This window comes from Vipera berus (assembly GCF_964194415.1).
Source record: "Vipera berus genome assembly, chromosome: Z".
Lineage (NCBI taxonomy): Eukaryota > Metazoa > Chordata > Lepidosauria > Squamata > Viperidae > Vipera > Vipera berus.
Window position 1 is genome coordinate 109,769,249 of NC_138205.1, and position 21,250 is coordinate 109,790,498.

Sequence of the window (21,250 nt, forward strand, 5' to 3'; positions counted from 1 at the left end):
AAAAGCACATAAAAATGCAAGTAGAAAAATAGGGACCACTACGGTGGGAAGGTAACAGCGTTCCGTGCGCCTTTGGTGTCTAGTCATGCCGGCCACATGACCACAGAGTCGTCCTCGGACAAATGCTGGCTCTTCGGCTTTGAAACGGAGATGAGCACCGGCCCCTAGAGTTGGCAATGACTAGCACGCATGTGCGGGGAAACCTTTACCTTTACCTTTTACCTATGGATGCAACTGGTTTTTTACCCTTAATAAATATGGTGGTGAATGACAGCGAGGGGCAAGGCAATTTCTATTCTGGTCTAACATCAGGCTGAAATAAATCTAGGTATTAAGATTGACATTTTTAACTTTTGTATTTTGTACTGTTTGGATTTTAAATACCCTGTAAACCGCCCTGAGTCCTTCGGGAAAGGGCGGTATATAAATTTAATAAATAAAATAAATAATAGTACCCTTAACAAATGCCTAGAACATAATGGTTTCTCTTCCCAAAAGGACGGAAAATGTAGTTTTAGAACCCTACAATGAATAACTATATTGAGGAAATAATTTCTGGTTTCTAGTTCCTTTTTTTCTCTCTGTAAAATGCTGTAAACCAATAATCTAGTTAGTCTGCCAACAAAGCAGAGAGAACAAGTTCTATTTGTTTTCTTAAAAGTGATGTAATGACCCATTTATCTAATTTTGTTTTAAAACTAATGAAGTATGAGATTTAAGATAGTTTAAAGATACTTTTAAAATGATTTTTTAAAATACTATTTTATTCTTTCTATTATGGAAACATGTCATTCAGTTTTTATATGTAAATTTAAAGTTTAAATGAGTGCTTCCAATGAAGTTAGGAGACACAGCTTTTTGTAGCAGGTAGTGCAAACAAATAAACCTTGTTTTTCCTTTTCATGAATGAGTCAAGACTCAGTGCTCAAGTCACTACCATAATGCAGCTAACAAGCACATAGTGTTCCTTACTACTATAGTTATAAAAGAGGTACATGGCAAGAAATTGATATTTTTTTAGTAAAAAATACATTAGCCCTTTCAGTGTAACCCTACAAGCAGCTGTTTAACTAAATATACTTTCCAGCAAAGATCAAATCACTAAATATTTCTTTTTTCTTGGTTCATTGGTAGAGGAAAAGTTCAGTTTCATTTATTTTGGACATTTTAGAGATATATTTTGATATTATCTAGCAATATGATTGCAAACACATAGGAAAATGTTAACTTTTGAACTTTTATTGTTGCATTGTCTCTTGACCTATCTCAGATTATGACTGCTTTAGTATAATATTGATTCAAATTCCTTTTGTTTGTTTCGTTTTGATGCAAATTTCTATGATCTGTCAATCTTGGGGAATGTGCAGATGAGCTGTTTTGTGTTCTTATAGATATTTTCATATATTTTTTGTCCTGTTTACAAAGTTTTATTAGTTTATAATATACAATATAATAGAAATACAAGGTAAATAGCAGAAAAGATGGGGAAGGGGGAAAAAGGGAGTAAAGAAGTGAGGCAAGGGAGGAAAAAAGGGGGAAGGCATTGACTTCCGACTTCCTTTGGTGCAATAGAGCATTAACTTCAAACCTCAACTTTTTACTTTTACAAAATAATATAAACTAGCCATTTCAATAACATTAAATCTATCTAATTGGTAAAGCCCACAATCAAAATTTCATTTTTTTTTCCACCACAAGCACAAAAATCTAGAAGCGGTTTTCACATGGCAATAAAACTATTTGTATTCTTTTCTTTCCCAGCATGAGGCCCTTCTCCAGTGAGTCCTTCCTTCTCATTAGGTGGCCAAAGTATTTGAGTTTCGACTTCAGGATCTGGCCTTCTAAAGAGCAGTCAGGGTTGATCTCCTCTAGAGGGCAATAGAAGAAGGGGACGACAGAGAATGAGGTGGCTGGATGGAGTCACTGAAGCAGTTAGGCGTGAGCTTAAATGGACTCCAGAAGATGGTAGAGGACAGGAAGGCCTGGAGGAACGTTGTCCATAGGGTCGCGATGGGTCGGACACGACTTCACAACTAACAACAACAAAATTCTTTTCTTTAATCAGTACAGTCAATTTAGCCATCTCTGCTAGCTCCATCAGTTTTTGTAACCATTCCTCCATTTTAGGAATCGATGGTTGGGGGCAAACTTTGCACAACAGTCATGGATCAACAGGGTAAACAGCAGCGGACTTAGGATGCAGCCCTGAGGAGAACCTGTAGTCAAGAAAATGGTGTTAGAAATAGTCCCAACTCGCACTACTGGGGCCTTTCAATAAGAAAATCAAGAATCCATTTGCACAAAGGAGTATTAAAGTATTAAATATGTGGAAACTATAAATTAGAAACAAGAATATTATATTCTCCTCCTCCTCTTTCTCCTCCTTGCAATTGGTATTTTAATGACTACTATTCTAAATATTGTATGACTGATATGGATATGGAAGTGAGATAAATAAGAACTGGATTACATTACTAGGTATTGGAGAAAATTGTGTAAAGGGAAAGGAGGTTATTTAGCAATATGAAAATGAGAAATCTTAAATGTTTAATTTCAATGTAAAATTAAAGCTAGAAAAATATATAAGGTGTTTGTTGTTTTAAAGATGGAATGTTAAAATATAAAATATACTAAAATATTAATAAATATAAGAAAACTATTTAATAACTGATGGATAGCAATGAGATGTTAATTTAGATAAGAGATAGTATGTATTAAAGGAAAAAAGAGAGAGGAAGTATTGGTTACAACAATTTGGAGATTTGTAATAATATGTATTTGTCTGAAATGGAACTATTGTAACCCGGACACCACGTTGCTTTTTAAAGATACTATTGTAATATTGGAAAACTAATAAAAGAATAAAATAAAATAAAATAAAATAAAATAAAATAAAAAATAAAATAAAATAAAATAAAATAAAATAAAATAAAATAAAATAAAATAAAATAAAAAGCAATACATCATACAGAATGTTTTTAAATCTAGAGTAGAATAGAGCTGGAAGGGACCATGCATGTCTACTAGTGCAGCTCCCTTCTCAAGCAGGAGAAGCTATACCATATCAGACAAGTTTTTGCTTTTACAGAAATTAAATCTGAATGGGACATGACTTTATGTTCTACACATGATCACTTGATGGCTAAAGTTATAAAGTGTTACTTAAAATATGTGAAAATGAATACATTAAAGATAGCATGGTAAAATGGGCAAAAAATGTTGGTTATTACATAATGTAATGTTATTACATAATGGAAGAATGTATGAACCAATGGTTTAAAATTTACTTGACTTTTACAGTTTGAAAGAAAACTTTTATACAGTAAAATGATACATCAGTAATATTTGACTCTGGATAGATTGAGGAGGGACTTCCAAAAAGTGCTGGAAATGCATGAAATTCCAGGTACATTTTATCATATGTGGTGATATTATAAGTACATTAGATCATATTTGATAAATACAATAGTCACAATGTCAAAAATATTTAAAATACAAATGTTATTGAAACTTTAATCCTTTCTTTTAGATTTTATGGGCAAAACAATTGAAAAACAGTTGGGGACATTATTTCTTTACATGGCGAGCACCACAAGGATTGTTTATGCTAAGCATCGGAAGAAAAAGAGGATGCCGGCTGTTGAAGAATAGATCTTAAAATTGACTGAATTGGCAGAGATGGCAAAATCAACCACTATGATTAGAGACAATGGACTAGACAACTCTACAAGTGGCTGGAAGCCATTTGTGGACTTTTTACATGTTAAATACAATAACAGATGGTTAACAGAGGCATATGAAGATTCATTTTACACTTGGGGTAACCAGTTGACTAGGTTTCTTTTAATATATATACTGTGAACAGATGTTCACATGTGGGATATTTATGTATTTAATACAGAATTTTATAATACACAGATGTAAAAATTTATAATTATTTGTTGACGCATTACATAAGGAGAGGAGAAGATATTATTTTTGAATGTATCTTTCATCTTTGAGTGGATTTTTTATGTTTAATGTTAGATTTACTTGACATTTTTTTCTGTTTTTGTACATAAGATCCTTTTTTTGTTATTAGTGTTGGATGCTTGTCAACCTATTGTTTTCTTTTTTGTATTTTATCTTTGTTCATAAAAGAAAAATAAATATGTTAAAAATATAATTGGGTTAAAATAATAGAGACAGCTTCTTCCATAACCTCATTACTTGTAGCTATAAGAGAATAATTACCATTAATTATTCTTCAGTTTGTCCCATACTGTTCATTTTATTATGAACAGTATAGAATGAACTGTTTGATTCAGTTCATTACTGTTCAGTTCAATAATAATTTTCATAGTTCATTCTGTGCTTGTTTATGTGGAGAAAAGAGGTGATTCTGTGCCTTTATCATGCAGAAATTGTTCTCTTAAGAATCCCATAAAAACCACGGGTAATGTGAGATGGTCTCACGAGGTCGATGGATCGTTAAGGTGCTTCCAAGTGAAAAAGCAGAACGCAGAGATGCAATCATATGAAGCTTTATTTAACAATAGATTAGAGAGAAAGAATTACTTGGCATGGAGGCATCCATGCCTGCATGTGAGAGAGAACAAAAGAACAGAGAGCAAGCTAGCATAGCATAACTGGAACAGAACAAGAACTAGAACAAAGAGCAGCCCCTTGAGTGGAGGTATTTATGGGGGGTCTCAGCCCCTCCCTAACCATAAAACTCTCTCGCCAATGGGGCTGCAGGGGCCTGGGACCCCTGACTCATCAGTGGAAGCAAAGAAGCCTCTTTGCTCCCATCTGATGACCTTTTTGGTACCCTGCCACCGACGAAAGTGAGGAACAAGACGAAGATGTCATCCTATCTGGATCAGATGGGGAGGATGAGCCGTCCAGTCCCATGGAGGAAGACACACTGTCTTCACCCCCAGCGACGCCTCAGAGACCCGCGGAAGAAAAGGGCGGTGAGTGGCAGAAGGTAAGGAGGTCAAAGCGGTCAAACAAAGGGATCCCGCCAAAGAGAATTGACATTGGGCACATCGCGTCTGTCAACAGCGTTGTGGTCACCCCAAAATCCTTCTCTGACATCCAGGAGCTGCCCATCGAAGAACAGGAGAAATGGCAGCTCGCGATGGAGAAGGAAATGGACAGCCTAAGAAGACTCAAGGTCTTCACCCCCCAGCAACCACCAAAGGAGAGGAAAGTCATTGGCACAAGGTGGGTTTACAAGGCCAAACCACTTGCCAATGGCCTCTACCTGTATAAGGCCCGTTTGGTAGCTCAGGGGTTCGCTCAACGCTACATGGAGGACTACGGGGAGACCTACTCTCCAACCGTTCGGGCAGAGAGCGTCAAGGCCGCCCTCATAACTGCAGCCACTCTGGGGGAGGAAGTCTTCCAATTCGACATCCAGATGGCTTACCTCCATGCCAACTTGGACCGGCAGATCTATGTGAGGGCCCCTCCTGGCTACCAGCAAGAAGGGGGAAATACATGGTTGCTCCACAAAGGGTTATATGGCCTCAAGCAGTCGGGGAAATTATGGTATGACTGCCTTAGAAAAAGTTTAGAACGAGTTGGTTTCACTGCATCCCATGCAGATGAATGTGTCTTCATACGCAACTCCAAAGGTACCACAGAACGGGTGTTAGTTTATCTGGACGGCCTACTATATGTAGGGCCTGACAAGGAAGGGTGTGATGAATTTGCCAAGGCCCTGGAAGAAAAGTTTACCCTGAAGTCTTTGGGGCGGGTTGACAAGTACTTGGGTGTGCACATCTTGGCCACTAAGGGGGGGGTTTGCTCTATCTCAAAAAGAAAAGATAGAGGAGTTATTGGCCAAATGCAAAATGGCAGAATCTAACCCAACGCATAGCCCGATGCAAAGTGACTATTACAATCACACTCACAAGGACGGTCCTGAGTTCACAGATAATAAGCTTTACAGATCTGTGATTGGCTCCTTGCTATATATCAGCAATTGGAGCAGGCCTGACATAGCTTTAGCTGTGAATCTACTGTCCAGGCACGTGGAACACCCAAAGGAATTCCACTGGACTGCTGTTAAAAGGGTACTTAGGTACCTCAGGGGCACGACCGATGCTCTCCTTGTGCTGGAACCAGAGAAGGGGAAGACGGCCCAGCTCTCCGCTTACTCAGACGCAGACTGGGCTGGTGACACCAAGAGTAGACGGAGCACCTCTGGTTTCCTCATATTGCTAAATGGCTGTCCTGTCCATTGGCATGTTAGGCAGCAAAAATTTGTTTCTTGCTCCACGGCCGAGGCTGAATATGCCAGCCTGTCAGACACGGCCAATGATTTGATTTGGTTCAATGATCTGATAACGAGCATCTGGGCATCTCCTCCTCTGCCCATCCAAATTCAAGAGGATAACACAGCCGCAATTGCAATCTCGGGGGCATATGCTGTGGGCTCTAGGTCCCGCCACATAGACATACGCTATAAAAATGTCAGGCAGCTTGCCAAAGAGGGTTTTATACATGTTGAGCATTGTAACACAACTGACCAGATAGCTGATCTGTTCACCAAACCTGTTCCCATTGACCGGCACAACCTTCTGTGTAAGCGTTTGTGTTTGGTCTTCTGAATGTGTTTGTGCATGTCTATGACACCTGCTCGCCCCTCACACACATTCACTGGTCCCTGTCATTGGCTGGCAAGAAGGGGAATTGTTAGATGTTTTGTGCCAGCCATGGCAGTTCCCCCAAAAGGTCATCAGATGGGAGCAAAGAGGCTTCTTTGCTTCCACTGATGAGTCAGGGGTCCCAGGCCCCTGCAGCCCCATTGGCGAGAGAGTTTTATGGTTAGGGAGGGGCTGAGACCCCCCATAAATACCTCCGCTCAAGGGGCTGCTCTTTGTTCTAGTTCTTGTTCTGTTCCAGTTATGCTATGCTAGCTTGCTCTCTGTTCTTTTGTTCTCTCTCACATGCAGGCATGGATGCCTCCATGCCAAGTAATTCTTTCTCTCTAATCTATTGTTAAATAAAGCTTCATATGATTGCATCTCTGCGTTCTGCTTTTTCACTTGGAAGCACCTTAACGATCCATCGACCTCGTGAGACCATCTCACAGGTAATGAGGTTGCAGAACATACAGTCTCTAGCATAAGACTTATTTAACCCCCCAAAAGAGGGTTTTATTATTTTAACCCAATATTATTTTAATCCAATAAAGAGGGTCCTGCGTTTCTCCTGACTTTATCTACATTGCAGTGATTTTCTTTTCTCAGCCATGATGTTCCTGCTAAATGGCGATGGAGCAATGTGGGGGAAACAGCTGGACCGGCTGAGAGGTGGATCAGTTAAGTAGCGGTGGAGCAATAGCCAGTGGCTGGGGGCAGCGACATGGACCTGCTGAAGACCCCGGCAGTGGCAGGCAAAGGGCAAGTAGACAAAGAGGTTAAGGACAAGTACGGAACATAAGAAGGCAGAGAAGAAAGGGATAAATAAGGATCACAAAAAGCAGGAAGGAAAAGAAGTCAGGGAGGAAAGCACTTCATGACAGGGAGGATAGGAATGGACTTTCAAGGCAGGGAGTAGAGGGCTAAGAGCAAAGCACTGCAAATTTCTACAAAATTTCCTCTCTGCAAAATCCTTTCTGCAAAAGGTGTGATCATCCTTTCTGCAAATCTCAAGGTTATGTTCAGCATACCTGGTTGAGGAGAAAGCAGCCCTTCCCTTTGTTAAGCCGCCCTGTTGATACATTTTTATTTTCAGCTGAGATTTAATTTTTCTTTCATCTTTATCCACCTGTTATGTTATACATTCATCTATTGTTTTTATACATCTCTGGATTACAAATTATATCTAGAAAGCAACCTCATTCCCATTTAAGTCATACTCAATACCACAAATTTAAAATTTTTAAACAAACTTTTAGAATTTTAAATTTTTAAGTTAGATTTTTTTCCCCTTTTTGTGATAACATCTTCTACACTTTAAACATTTTGTGAATTTTTAGAATTTTTAATCCTTAAAAGAAATAGCAAAAAGAAACAGTCATGGAAAAAGAGACTGACCCTGTTATGATTTGTAAAATACGTCCATGTATGTGTTTATGCCCATAGGACAGGGGTCGCCAACCTTTCTGGGTTGTCGGCCCGATGGGAAAGGGAGGGACAGGTACCTTTTTGCACAAACAGGGCCATGAGCATACACACTCCACAAATGGGGCTGCTAGCACTGGTATGTGCTTTGTGGCTCGGCTAGTGTGGGTACGTGGCTTGACTAGCACCAGCGTATGGCGCACAGTTTGTTTAGTGCCAAAAAGCAGCTCACGGCTCACGGCTTGCAGTTCACAGCTCACCTAGTGCCAGTGAGCAGCTTGCAGCTCACATCTTGTGGCACAGCTAGTGCCAGTGCATGGCGTGTGGCTCACCTAGTGCCAGCGGGCAACTCGCGGCTCACCTAGCACCAGCAAGAAGCTCACAGCTCACCTAGTGCTGGCAAGAGGCTCGGGTTTGGCTAGCACCGGCGATAGGCTTCTGGCCTAATCCTAACCCTAACCTACACCTTGGTAAGCTAGAAAAAGGTAGAATAGACAACATCACCACCAGATGGATCTGTGACTGGCTGGCAAACTGTACTCAACAAGTAGTCCTCAATGGCACTACATCCACATGGAGAAGAGTAAGCAGTGAGGTACTGCAAGGTTCCATCTTAGGCCCAGTACTCTTCAATATCTTCATCAATGACTTAGATGAGGGAATTGAAGGGGAACTCATCAAATCTGCAGATGACACCAAACTGGCAGGAGTAGCCAACACCTCAGAAGACATATTCAGGATACAGAAAGATCTAGACCAGGGGTGTCAAACTCAATTTCATTGAGGGCCGCATCAGCATTGCAGTTGCCCTCAGGGGGCCGGGTGGGTATGGCCAGGGTGGGCATGGCCTACTGGGTGGGCGTGGCTACAGTGTGTATGGCCTGTTGGGTGGGCGTGGCCAGCTCTACATCGTTGGCATCAAGGGTGCCTATGGGGCCCTGGGCAGGAGTTTGGACAGATCTGGGGGTCTCTGGCAGAAGGAGGGTCTCTGGGCCAGGGCCAAGGCAGTGGGGGCCGTTCCCTCACTGTTTCCAGGATGGCTTCGCGGGCCACATGAAACCACTTCGCGGGCCGGATCCGGCCCCCGGGCCTTGTGTTTGACATGTCTGATCTAGACAAACTTAAACAATGGACCCTATCCAATAAAATGAGTTTCAATGTGGAGAAAAGCAAAGTCTTACATTTAGGCAGGAAAAATCAAAGGTACAAGTGATTAGGCGAGACACTGCTCAAAAACAGTAACTGTGAGAGGGACCTTGGAGTCCTAATGGATGATCATTTAACCATGAGCCAGCAGTGTGCAGCAGCAACCAAAAAAGCTAATACAGTCCCGGGTTGTATAAACAGAGGCATAGAATAAAGATCACATGAAGTATTAGTACCAATTTATAAAACCCTAGTAAGACCACACCTGGAATGCTGCAGCCAATTTTGGTCACCATATCACAAAAAAGATGTTGAGAGTCTGGAAAAAATTCAGAGAAGATCAAATAAAATGATCAAAGGCCTGGAGACTAAAACATACGAAGAACAGCTGCATGACTTGGGTTTGGCTAGTCTAAAGAAAAGAAGAAATAGGGGAGACATGATAGCAGTATTGCAGTATTTGAGAGGCTGCCACAAAGAAGAAGGGTCACATTATTCTCCAAAGCATCAGAGGGCAGGAGAAGAAACAATGATTAGGAACCGGTCAGAAAGAAGCAACCTGAAATTAAGGAGAAACTTCCTGACAGTGAGGACAATCAACCAGTGGAACAGAAATTTTGGGCGCTCCACCAGTGGAGATTTTTAAGAAGAGGCTACCCAGTCACTTGTCTGAGATGGTATAGATCCTCCTGCTTGAGCAGGGGATTGGACTAGAAGACCTCCAAGGTCCCTTCCAGCTCTAATCTATTCTACAGTAATGGGGAAGTTTAACTATCCTGACTTCAACTGGGAAACATCTCTGCATCAAGTGGAAGATCAGACAAGTTCCTGACTCACCCAGCTGACAATTTTGTCATCTGAAAGGTTGAGGAGGGAACTACCTATGCCTATTTCTTACTAACAGAGAAGTGATAAAGGGGATTAAAGTTGTCAGAATTTGGTAATTCCAATTTGTCATATTGGAATTCAATATAATGCAAATGCAACTAATGGAACATAATCAAAAGAGTGTCTTAGACTTTAAAAGAGCTAATTTTAACAAGCTCACAGAGAGCTTGAGAAGTATTTAGCGGATGAGAATCTTAAGTGGAAAAACAACTCAAGGAGCTTGAGAAACTCTAAAAATATAATCAAAAAAGCCCACTCCAGCAAATACCACTGGGGGGAAAAAGGAATCCCAAAAGAAAACAGCATGGTTGCACAAAGATCTCTCTGATAAACTGAAAGACAAAAAAGTATAAAAATGGAAAGAAGGGCACATAACAGAAGCAGAATACCAACAAATAGCCTGAACTTGCAAAGGTGAATCTAAGACTCAGAATGAAGTAAAACTTGCAACAAATGTCAAAAATAATAAAATAAGTTTCTTTCAACATATAAAAAAAATAGTCAAGGATACAGTCAGTCCTCTTAATGGGAGAAAATGACAAGAAAGTAACAAGCAGTAGAGAAAAAGGAGAGCTGCTTAATTCATTATTTGCATCCTTTTTCACACACACACAAAAAAAAATAAAGCCCAACCTACCAAAAACATAAATGTAAAAGACAGACTATGAATACAAATTAAAATAAATGAGAAAATGGTAAGAAAACACTTGTCCACTCTGGACAAGTACAAATCACTGGGACCTGATGGATTACATCCCACAGTTCTGAAGAGGTGGCAGCCATGATCTCCGAAACATTGAAACATATATTTCAAAGATCCTGAAGAGCGGGGAATTAGCAAAGGACTGGAAAAGAGCTGATGTGATTTCCATGTTCAAAAAAGGGAAAAAACAGATCCAGGAAACTAATAATTTAATTTAATAATTTTATTTGTATACTGCCCTTCTCCCGAAGGACTCAGGGCGGTGAACAGGGCAAACATATGAAAGTACAAAAATACAAAAATTAAGAAAGAATTAAACGAGATGCCCAAGTTACAACAATTGGTTAAAATACATTTAAAACAACAATAAAATCCAAACCCATCCCCCATCAGGCCAGGCCAGCTTGTTCGAACAAATAAGTCTTCAGATCGCATCGGAAGGAGCGAAGGTTGGGCGCCATCCGGAGCTCAACCGGCAAACGATTCCATAAATCCGGGGCACCCACAGAGAAGGACCTCCCCCTGGGGGCCACCAGACGACATTCTCTGACCGGTGGCACCCTGAGGAGGCCCTCTCTGTGGGAACGTACTGGGCGGAGGGAAGTTGACGCCGGCAGCAGGTGATCCCTAAGGTACTCCGGACCCATGCCATGTAGGGCCTTGAAAACCATTACCAGAACCTTGAACCTCACCCGGAAGACAACTGGGAGCCAATGCAGCTCACGGAGCAAAGGTGTAACATGGGAGTATCAGGAGACTCCCAACACAACTCTCGTGGCTGCATTCTGTACCAGTTGGAGCCTCCGAGTGGTCCTCAAGGGCAGCCCCTTATAGAAAGCATTGCAGTAGTCTAAACGAGAGGTCACGAGCGCATGAGTGACCGTACGCAGGGCATCCCGGTCTAGATAGGGCCGCAACTGGCGCACCAGGCGAACCTGGGCGAAGGCCCCCCTAGTCACAGTCATTATATGGTCTTCCAAAGAAAGCTGTGAATCTAGGAGGACTCCCAAGTTGCGAGCCCTATCTACGGGGGGTAATAGCTCACCCCTCATGGAAAGAGATGGAATGTTCTGAATATCCCGAGATGCCGGTACGCACAGCCACTCAGTCTTGTCAGGGTTGAGTTGAAGCCTGTTCCTCCCCATCCAGACCCGAACCGCTTCCAGGCAACGGGACATCACGTCGAGGGCATCACTGGGGTGGTTTGGGGTTGAAATAAAAAGCTGGGTATCATCAGCATATTGATGATACCCAACTCCAAAACCACAAATGATATCACCCAGCGGTTTCATATAGATGTTGAACAGGAGAGGCGAGAGGACTGACCCCTGAGGAACTCCACAAGCGAGAGGCCTCGAGGTCGACTTCTGCCCCCCTGCCAACACCGACTGCGAACGTCCCAGGAGATAGGAGGAGAACCACTGAAAAACCGTGCCTCCCACTCCCAATCCCCTGAGACGCCGCAGCAGGATACCATGGTCGATGGTATCGAAAGCCGCTGAGAGGTCTAATAGGACTAGGACAGAAGAATATCCCCTGTCCCGGGCCCCCCAGAGATCATTCACCAGAGCGACCAATGCCGTCTCCGTACTGTACCCGGGCCTGAAACCCGATTGGTACGGGTCTAGATAATCCGCTTCATCCAGAACCAGAGGGAGCTGATGCGCCACCACACTCTCAACAACCTTCGCAAGAAAGAGAAGGTTGGAGACCGGACGAAAGTTATTTAACACAGCTGGGTGCAAGGCAGGCTTCTTGAGGAGAGGTCTCACCACCGCCTCCTTCAAGGCGGCGGGGAAACTACCCTCACTCAAAGACGCAGATATAACTGCCTGGAACCAGCCTCGTGTCCCATCCCGAGCCGCATAAACCAGCCAGGAAGGGCACGGGTCCAATAAACATGTGGTGGAGCTCAACGTCCCCATAATCCTGTCCACTTCCTCCGGAGTCACAGGATCAAACTCCTCCCAGATAACATCGACAAGACCACCTGTGTCCTGATCGTCAGACTCTGCCCAGTCGGAGTCCAAACCGGTCCGAATCCGAGCGATTTTGTCCAACAGATGTTGACTAAACTCCTCGGCACGGGGGTTTAGGGTTCCTCCCTCACCTCCTGATTAAGGAGGGAGCAGGTCACCCTAAACAGGGCGGCCGGGCGGTTATCTGCAGACACGATAAGGGTAGCGAAGTGATTAGACCTCGCCACCCTTATCGCTGCGAGATAAGACCTAATATAGGTTCTTAGTCGCAATCGGTCGGCCAACTACCTTGACATCAATACCTGGAATGATTCTGGAAAAGATAATCAAGCAACAGATATGCGAACTGAGAAGCAAGCAAAGTAATAACCAGAAGCCAACATGGATTTGTCAAAATCAAATCATCCAAACAAATCTTATTTCATTCTTTGATAAAGTGACCATTGGATCAGAGAAATTAGGGGATCAGAGAAATGCTGTGGATGTAGTATAGTTGGATTTCAATAAAGCGTTTGATAAAGTAGACCAAGCCTACTTTCTGATAAGCTAAAAAAATGTGGGATAGACAGCATCACCACCACATGGATTTGTAACAGATGTCAAATTGCACTCAACATGTAGTTGTCAATGGACTTACATCTGCATGGAGGAAAGTATGCAGTGGAGTATCCCAAGGTTCCATTTTAGGCCCAGTACTCTTCAATATCTTCATGAATGATTTAGATGATGGAATCGTTGATCAAATTTGCAGATGACCCTAAGTAGGCAGGAATAGCCAACACCCAGATGATAGGCTCAAGATCCAGATGGATCTTGACAGACTTGAACACTCTACCCAACAAAATAAAATTTAACATCGATAAAAGTAAGATCTTACACTTAGGCAAGAAAAACCTAATGTACAGGTACAAATTAGAAGAAACCTGGCTCAATAGCAGTAACTGTGAAAGGGATCTTGAAGTCCTAGTGGACAATCACTGAACACTAAAAATTTGGGTTAGTTCACTAACTGTTGTTATAATCAGTTGTTGTGTGTTATGTACTGGGCTTTTGGAATATCACTACGTGCTTTGCTGGAGAACTAACGGTTCTCCAGCAACTCAGACAGGACGTCTCCAGTCCTGCTATTGGTCAACTTTGGGTGGCAAATATAGCTTCAATCCCATTGGTTAATACCATAGGGCCTGGCTATATATTGTGGCAGGGTGACTCCAATCTCTCAGTACAGTTTCTGCTTAAATAAAGTATGTGTTTGTACTCCTCTGCATGTTCTCGTTCCTGCTCATCAGAGCCCATGACATAATAGTGGTGAGGAGGATGGGATCCTGCTACTCCGCCTGAGGGCTGAAGTCACGAGGGGACGGCATTACTTGCTGGAGGGAAGAGGCATATTCCCCCCCTCAAGCTGGCTAGTAAACTACGCTAGCGGTGCTCAGAGGAAGCGTTCCCTGAGACTAGAAGCAGGATCCAACAGCAGAGCAGGAACTGAGGAAAAATGCCAAAAGTCGGCAAACTCAGAGAATTCGACATCAAACATCCAGAAGATTGGCCGTCTTACCTCTCACATTACCTACGAGCTAAACAGATAGCAGAGGAAGGCCTAAAAGCTGCGATGTTGCTATGTGTATGTGGGCCAGCGATTTTCAATTTAGCTGAGAACCTCTTTGCGCCAACGCCCATTGAAGCAGTATTTTTTGCTGACCTGAAGAAGAAGCTGAGCGGGCATTTCTAGCCAAAAATGTCAGAGATGGCCTGGAGGTTTAAATTTGACCAACAAGTGCAGCTTCCTGGTGAGACAGCATCCGAGTTTATCACGGGCCTAAGACAGGCTGCACATCTCTGCAAATTTTCAAATTTGGAGGAGTGTTTGAGAGACCGACTCGTCTGCGGACAAGAGACAGAACTTTGCAGCACAGACTGTTTGCCACATTGAGAAAAATGGGGAACAAGTTCCTATTGCATTCTATTCTAGAACCTTATCTGCTGCTGAGCGTAATTATGCACAGATTGATAAAGAAGCCTTAGCCATAGTGGCTGGAGTCAAAAAATTTCATGATTATTTATATGGCAGGGATTTCACTGTCTTCACTGATCACAAACCCCTTTTGGGCTTATTCACCACCGATAAACAAACTCCCCACATACTGTCTCCAAGGATGCTGAGATAGTCTATATTTTTGGCTGCTTACAGATTTAAGTTAGTTCACAAACATGGAAAGGAAATGGGCCATGCAGATGGCCTCAGTAGATTACCACTGCCACTAATGGATCCTGATCCAGCCCCTGCTGCTAAAATATTGTCTATTCAGGATCTACCTGAGTTTCCCCTCCATGCTGGGGATATTGCTGATGAGACTGCTACAGATAAACTTCTGAGCAGAGTATTGTCATGGGTACACACCGGCTGGTTGGGAAAGAGTCCAGGCCCTGAGTTCCAAAGTTATTTTGTCAGGAGACATGAATTGTCTGCACATAGGGGTTGCATATTATGGGGCAACAGAGTTATTATTCCCACAACTTTGAGAGACAGTCTTATACTCCTTACATGAAGGCCATCCAGGCATTGTACGAATGAAAGCTTTGGCTAGAAGCTACCTGTGGTGGCCTGGCCTGGATAAGGCTGTGGAGGATCAAGTCCATGGGTGCTATATCTGCCAGAGGTCTAGGCCTGAAATGCCTCAGGCCCCAGTTCATAGGTGGGAGGAAACACATACCCCCTGGTCCAGGGTTCATATAAACTACACTGGGCCTTTTCAAGGACAGCTTTTTATGGTAGTAGTGGATAGCCACTCAAAATGGCTGGAAGTAGTTCCAGTCCCTAATATGACTACTGCTAGGACCATCCAGGTGCTGAGAAACTCTTTGCAACACATGGCTTGCCTGATGTTTTGGTTTTTGATAATGGGGCTCAATTCACTGCTGCTGAGTTTCAGGCTTTTCTCAGAGCTAACCTCATCAGACATGCTACGTCTGCACCATTTCACCCCTCTACGAATGGACAAGCTGAATGCATGGTGAGGACAACAAAGGAGGCGCTCAAGCACATCATCACAGGTGACTGGCATCATAGACTGGCAGATTTCTTGCTCTGTCAACACACTACACCCTGCGCAGCTACAGGAAAAAGTCCTGCTGAGCTTCATTGGGGATGGTGATTGATTACTAAACTGGACAGGTTGCACCCAGACAGAGTGGCATTCGAAGCCTCTAAACCAAAACCCCCGAGGGGGCTGCAAACAGGTGGTTGGGTTTGGGCCAGAAATTATGGGCCTGGAAACTTGTGGGTTCCTGGTCAGGTGGTCAAAGAATCTGGACCCCTATCTTACAAAGTGGGGTTGGAGGGAGGGCGACTGGTCAGAAGACATATTGACCAACTTAGAAAAAGAGTCCCAGAGAGGTCACTAAGTGAGGACTATGGCACAAGTCCCTCCCGAGGTCCTCAAGCTGGCATCCAGGCCAGCTCTCACCAGTACCACCAGGGTTTTCCTTCCTCAGTGGAACTTGATCCAGAAGAGGAACGTGGCAGCTCAGAAGTGCAACATGGAACCCCTGACCAGGCAAATCAGCCAAATGTCAGCAACCGTTGTGCCTACTCTGCAAAGCAGTCAGACTCTGGGGTGGGCCCACCGGAAGAGGCCAGCCAGAGTAACTCAACTTCCCTGGACACAGGAGCTCAGGGGGACAATGGTCTACCCAGCCCAATGGGTAAGTTGGTAGACCACAAGGTGACTGCAACCCCTAGGCATTCATCCAGATCACATAAAACTCCAGCATATCTTAAAAACTATGTTGTAAAATAAAGTGATGTGTAATTGTATGACAATTTGCCACTATTGGGGGTGCATTATAACTGCTGTAAGACATGCTCATTGAGATGTTGTTTTATCTCTTGTAGTATATTGCATAGACATATCGTTCTTTAATTTCCTTGTAATCCACTCTACTAGGCACGTCTGAGAAGGTTGCGTAAGGATTTCTAACTACCTTAGCTTTATAAAACATCACATTTATTATTGTTTAATATTATTTTAGTTGGCCCTTGACAATTGTCAAGGGTATTATAGTCTGATCTTAGGAGGGAGGGGTGTTATGTACTGGGCTTTTGGAATATTACCACGTGCTTTGCTGGAGAACTAACGGTTCTCCAGCAACTCAGACAGGACGTCTCCAGTCCTGCTATTGGTCAACTTTGGGCGGCAAGTATAGCTTCAATCTGATTGGTTAATACCATAAAAAGGTAAAGGTAAAGGTTTCCCCGCACATGCGTGGTAGTCGTTTCCGACTCTAGGGGCCAGTGCTCATCTCCGTTTCAAAGCCAAAGAGCCAGACTCCGTGGTCATGTGGCCGGCATGACTAGACGCCAAAGGCGCACGGAACGCTGTTACCTTCCCACCATAGTGGTCCCTATTTTTCTACTTGCATTTTTACGTGCTTTCAAACTGCTAGGTCGGCAGAAGCTGTGACGAGTAACAGGCACTCACTCTGTTACGCGGCACTCGGGATTCAACCCGCCAAACTGCCGACCATCTGATCGACAAGCTCAGCATCCTAACCCACTGAGCCACTGCGTCTATTGTGTTAATACCATAGGGCCTGGCCGATCATTCCGCCGGGGCCTGAAGACCTGGCTCTTTGAGCTCTCGGGCCCAGGCTGAGGAGAAATTTTTAATTGGGGTTTTAATTGTGTACAGGGTCAATTTAATATTTTTTAATTCGGTTTTAACTTTTGTATGTTGGATTTTTTAATTCCCTGTAAACCGCCCTGAGTCCTCAGGGAAAGGGCGGTATATAAATGTAACTAACTAAATAAATAAAATAAATATATTGTGGCAGGGTGACTCCAATTTCTCAGTACAGTTTCTGCTTAAATAAAGTATGTGTTTGTCTGTACTCCTCTGCATGTTCTCGTTCCTGCTCATCAGAGCCCATGACATAATAGTGTATATTTAAAAAGAGTCTCCAACTGTCTTGGAGCAAACTGCTAGCCTGAAATTTAAGCAGGAAATTGTTCTTTAAAATGATCAGTCACCACCTAGTGGCAGCACTATATAAATAAATATCAAGTGGTTGTCAGAGTCACTTCTGTGTTTTCAGCAATAAAGAGCAATTGTATTACATTGATCTGATCAATGTCTCAACGAATGCAATACGCAACATGTATTGTAGTGCAGGATCCAATTTAGGTCGATCACCAGGTTTTGTATTCCAAGCTTTTGGACTTGTGCTGGAGCCCATCTTCAGGGAACCGCTCTTATATATTGTAGCCTCATGTTCTCATATGGATAGGAATGTATCTAGTTTAATGAAAAGAAAGGCTAGAGGTGATATATAGCAATATTCCAATATCTAAGGGCTGCCACAAAGAAGAGAGGTCAATCATCTGAAGGCAGGACAAGATGAAATGGATGGAAAGTAATCAAGAGGAGAAGCAAGGAGAGAAGCAATCTAGAAGAAATTTTCTGACTGTGAGAACAGTTAATCACTTGAATGGCTTGCCTCTGGAAGTAGTGGCACCCACTACTTTTAGGAGCGATTGGACAGCCATTTGTCTGGAATGACATAGGGCTAATGCTTGAACAGGAGCTTAGACTAGAACAGGGCTTTTCAACCTTTTTCACCCATTGTACCACTTTTAGGATATGGCAACATCCAAATACCACCAGTCGCCTAGCAAGGTGTCAAAAACTTGATGACCAAAAAAAAAAGGAAAAAAGTGATGAAGTACATGTAGTCCTCGACTTACAACAGTTCACTTAGTGACTGTTCAAAGTTACAATGGCACTGAAAAAAGTGCCCCCCAAGCTACAGCTGAGCAAGATACCTGCCTACCTGGCGGCGCTCTTCCCCCTGTCTGAGATTTTCATTGTTGTGAACATTTCTGTTGAGGATTGTCAGCAGGGGTGGGGTGGAGGGTGTTTGGTTTTTATTTCCCCTGTCTGCTGGGTGGTTGCAGCAGGTTTTGGTCACTGACCCTGGGACACTGTGACCATCATAAATATGAATCAGTTGCCAAGCATCTGAATGTAAGTCACAAGACCCTGGAGATGCTGCAACATTCCAGCTGATCGGCACTTCTTCTGGGCTCAGCAGAAGTGCCAGGATCAGTGCCGAGCTCCACCTGGAGCCTGGCGCTGAGCCCTGACAGCCCTGCAGCTCCAGCCATCTCTCGCTCAGGCTTGTGCAGTACTACCACTGGTTCAGCTCATTCCCCTTTTCTAGGATGGTCGCATACCACCTGCTAGGTGCCAATGTACCACAGGTGGTACCCGTACCACTGGTTGAAAAGCCCTGGATTAGAAGACCTCTAAGGTCCTTTCCAATTCTGTTATTCTTGGTTTCTAGTGCGTGGCAACAGCTTAAAAAGCCAATGTAGTGCTAGGCTGCATTAACAGAGGGATAGAATCAGGATCAGGTGAAGTAGTAGTACCACTTTATAAAGCCTTAGTAAGAGCACACCTGCAATACTGCATCGAGTTTTGATCAGCACATTATAAAAAAAAGATGTTGATACTTTGGAAAGAATGCTGAGAAGAACAACGAAGATGATTAAGGGTCTGGAAGCTAAATCAAAAAAAGAATAGTTGCAGGAATTGGGACTAGGGATGACATAATAGCAGTGTTCCAATATTTGAGGGCTGCCACAAAGGAAAGGGGATCAACTTATTTTCCGAAGAAGGTTGCTTCTCTCTAATCAAGGAGATTAGCAACCTAGAACTAAGGAGACATTTCCTAACAGTGAGAACAATTAACCAGTGGAATGGCTTGCCTTCAGAAGTTTTGGGTGCTCCATGGCTGGAGGCTTTTAAGAAGAGACTGAACAGCCACTTGTCTGGTATAGGGTCTCCTGTTTGAGCAGAGGGTTGGACTAGAAAACCTTCAAGGTCCCTTACCATTATTCTAACTCTGTCCTTCTGTTAATGATTAAGAAAATTATTGGCCTGAAAATTAGATTGATTTCTATGGGATATGTTTCAACTAGAGGGATTCAGTTTCAGGAACATGGGATTCTGAAGAGGATAATTTCCACATGATAAGCACACACAATCACCACTTTTCTCCTTGTAAACAAGTGCATAATGCACTGAAGAATTATTAGTGAACTGAACATTAATGAACTGAATCGAACAGTTCATTCTATACTGCTCATAATGACATGAACAGTATAGACTGAACTGGAGAATAATTGGAATCATTCTTTTAAGAATCCCATGAAAACCACTGAGTAATAAGGTTGCAGAACATGCTGTTTTTAGTGCTTGACTTATTGTAACCCAATTATTAAGGAAATTATTGGCCTGAAAATGAGATTTATTTCTGTGCAATAGTGGCAAATTTATTTCTGTGGGATATAAATTAGAGGGAGTCAGTTCCAGGAACAATCCTTTGCAGTTGTATCCTGGGAATTCAGAACCAGACATTTGGACTGACTGAGGCCCATTAGCTACTTGCATATGAGGCTTCCCATTCCCACAAGTAGAAGCAGTAAACTGCAGTGACTTCTGTGCCAAAGAGTTTATAATGTTTAAGACTGTGTAAATCTCAAGCCTAATTTGGGATGATTGTTGTTGTTGTTGTTGTTGTTAGTTGCAAAGTCATGTCCGACCCATTGCAACCCCATGGATAACGTTCCTCCAGGCCTTCCTGTACTCTATCACCTTCTGGAGTCCATTTAGGCTCACACCTACTGCTTCAGTGACTCCATCCAGCCACCTCATTCTCTGTTGGGATGATTATATAATATTTTTAAATGTTTCAATGTATATTTATAAATAAATTATTTTAATTCCAAAGCCATCTCCAGTATCAGTTGTTTACATTACCATGACAGATTAGGAACAGAGAAATATTTGTTTTGTACAGTGGTAATGGAAGCATGGGTTTTAGGAAGGTAATTAATTTTATGAAGTGCATTATTTTTGAAGCAAGCATCTATCCTCTATGCCAAGTTAATGGCCATTGTACTGCTTGTGTATTACTTGTGGCTATTCATGGATTGGAAATATATGCTGAAATCTTTGTTACCTCTCAGTTTGACTGCTGAAATTGTTTTGAAATGGAGTTGTAGCTCATTGCAAGGTTCTTAGTGAACATTTCAAAAAGAGGAACAAAATACACACGATCTGAAATTGTCACTTGCAAGCACTTAAGTTTTCACATAATGTCATCAAGGCGTATGACATACAAACAATTTCTTCAATAATTTCTTAGCCAAATAAATGAAGACTGTATATTTGCTAAAAAAATATCTACATTTATTTAGATGCTTTTTTTAACTTTACACATAAACATCACCATTCCAAATATAAATGTAATGGATCTGATAAACATCAGCTGATTTATTTTCAAAGTCTGGGTATTGGATAAAGTTCTTAACATGCAGGATAGTACATTTGCCCAATGACAAATTTCCATAACATCTCATTGGGAAATTATTATTTCCAATATCTATATTGTACCCTAATCCTAACAGCATATGG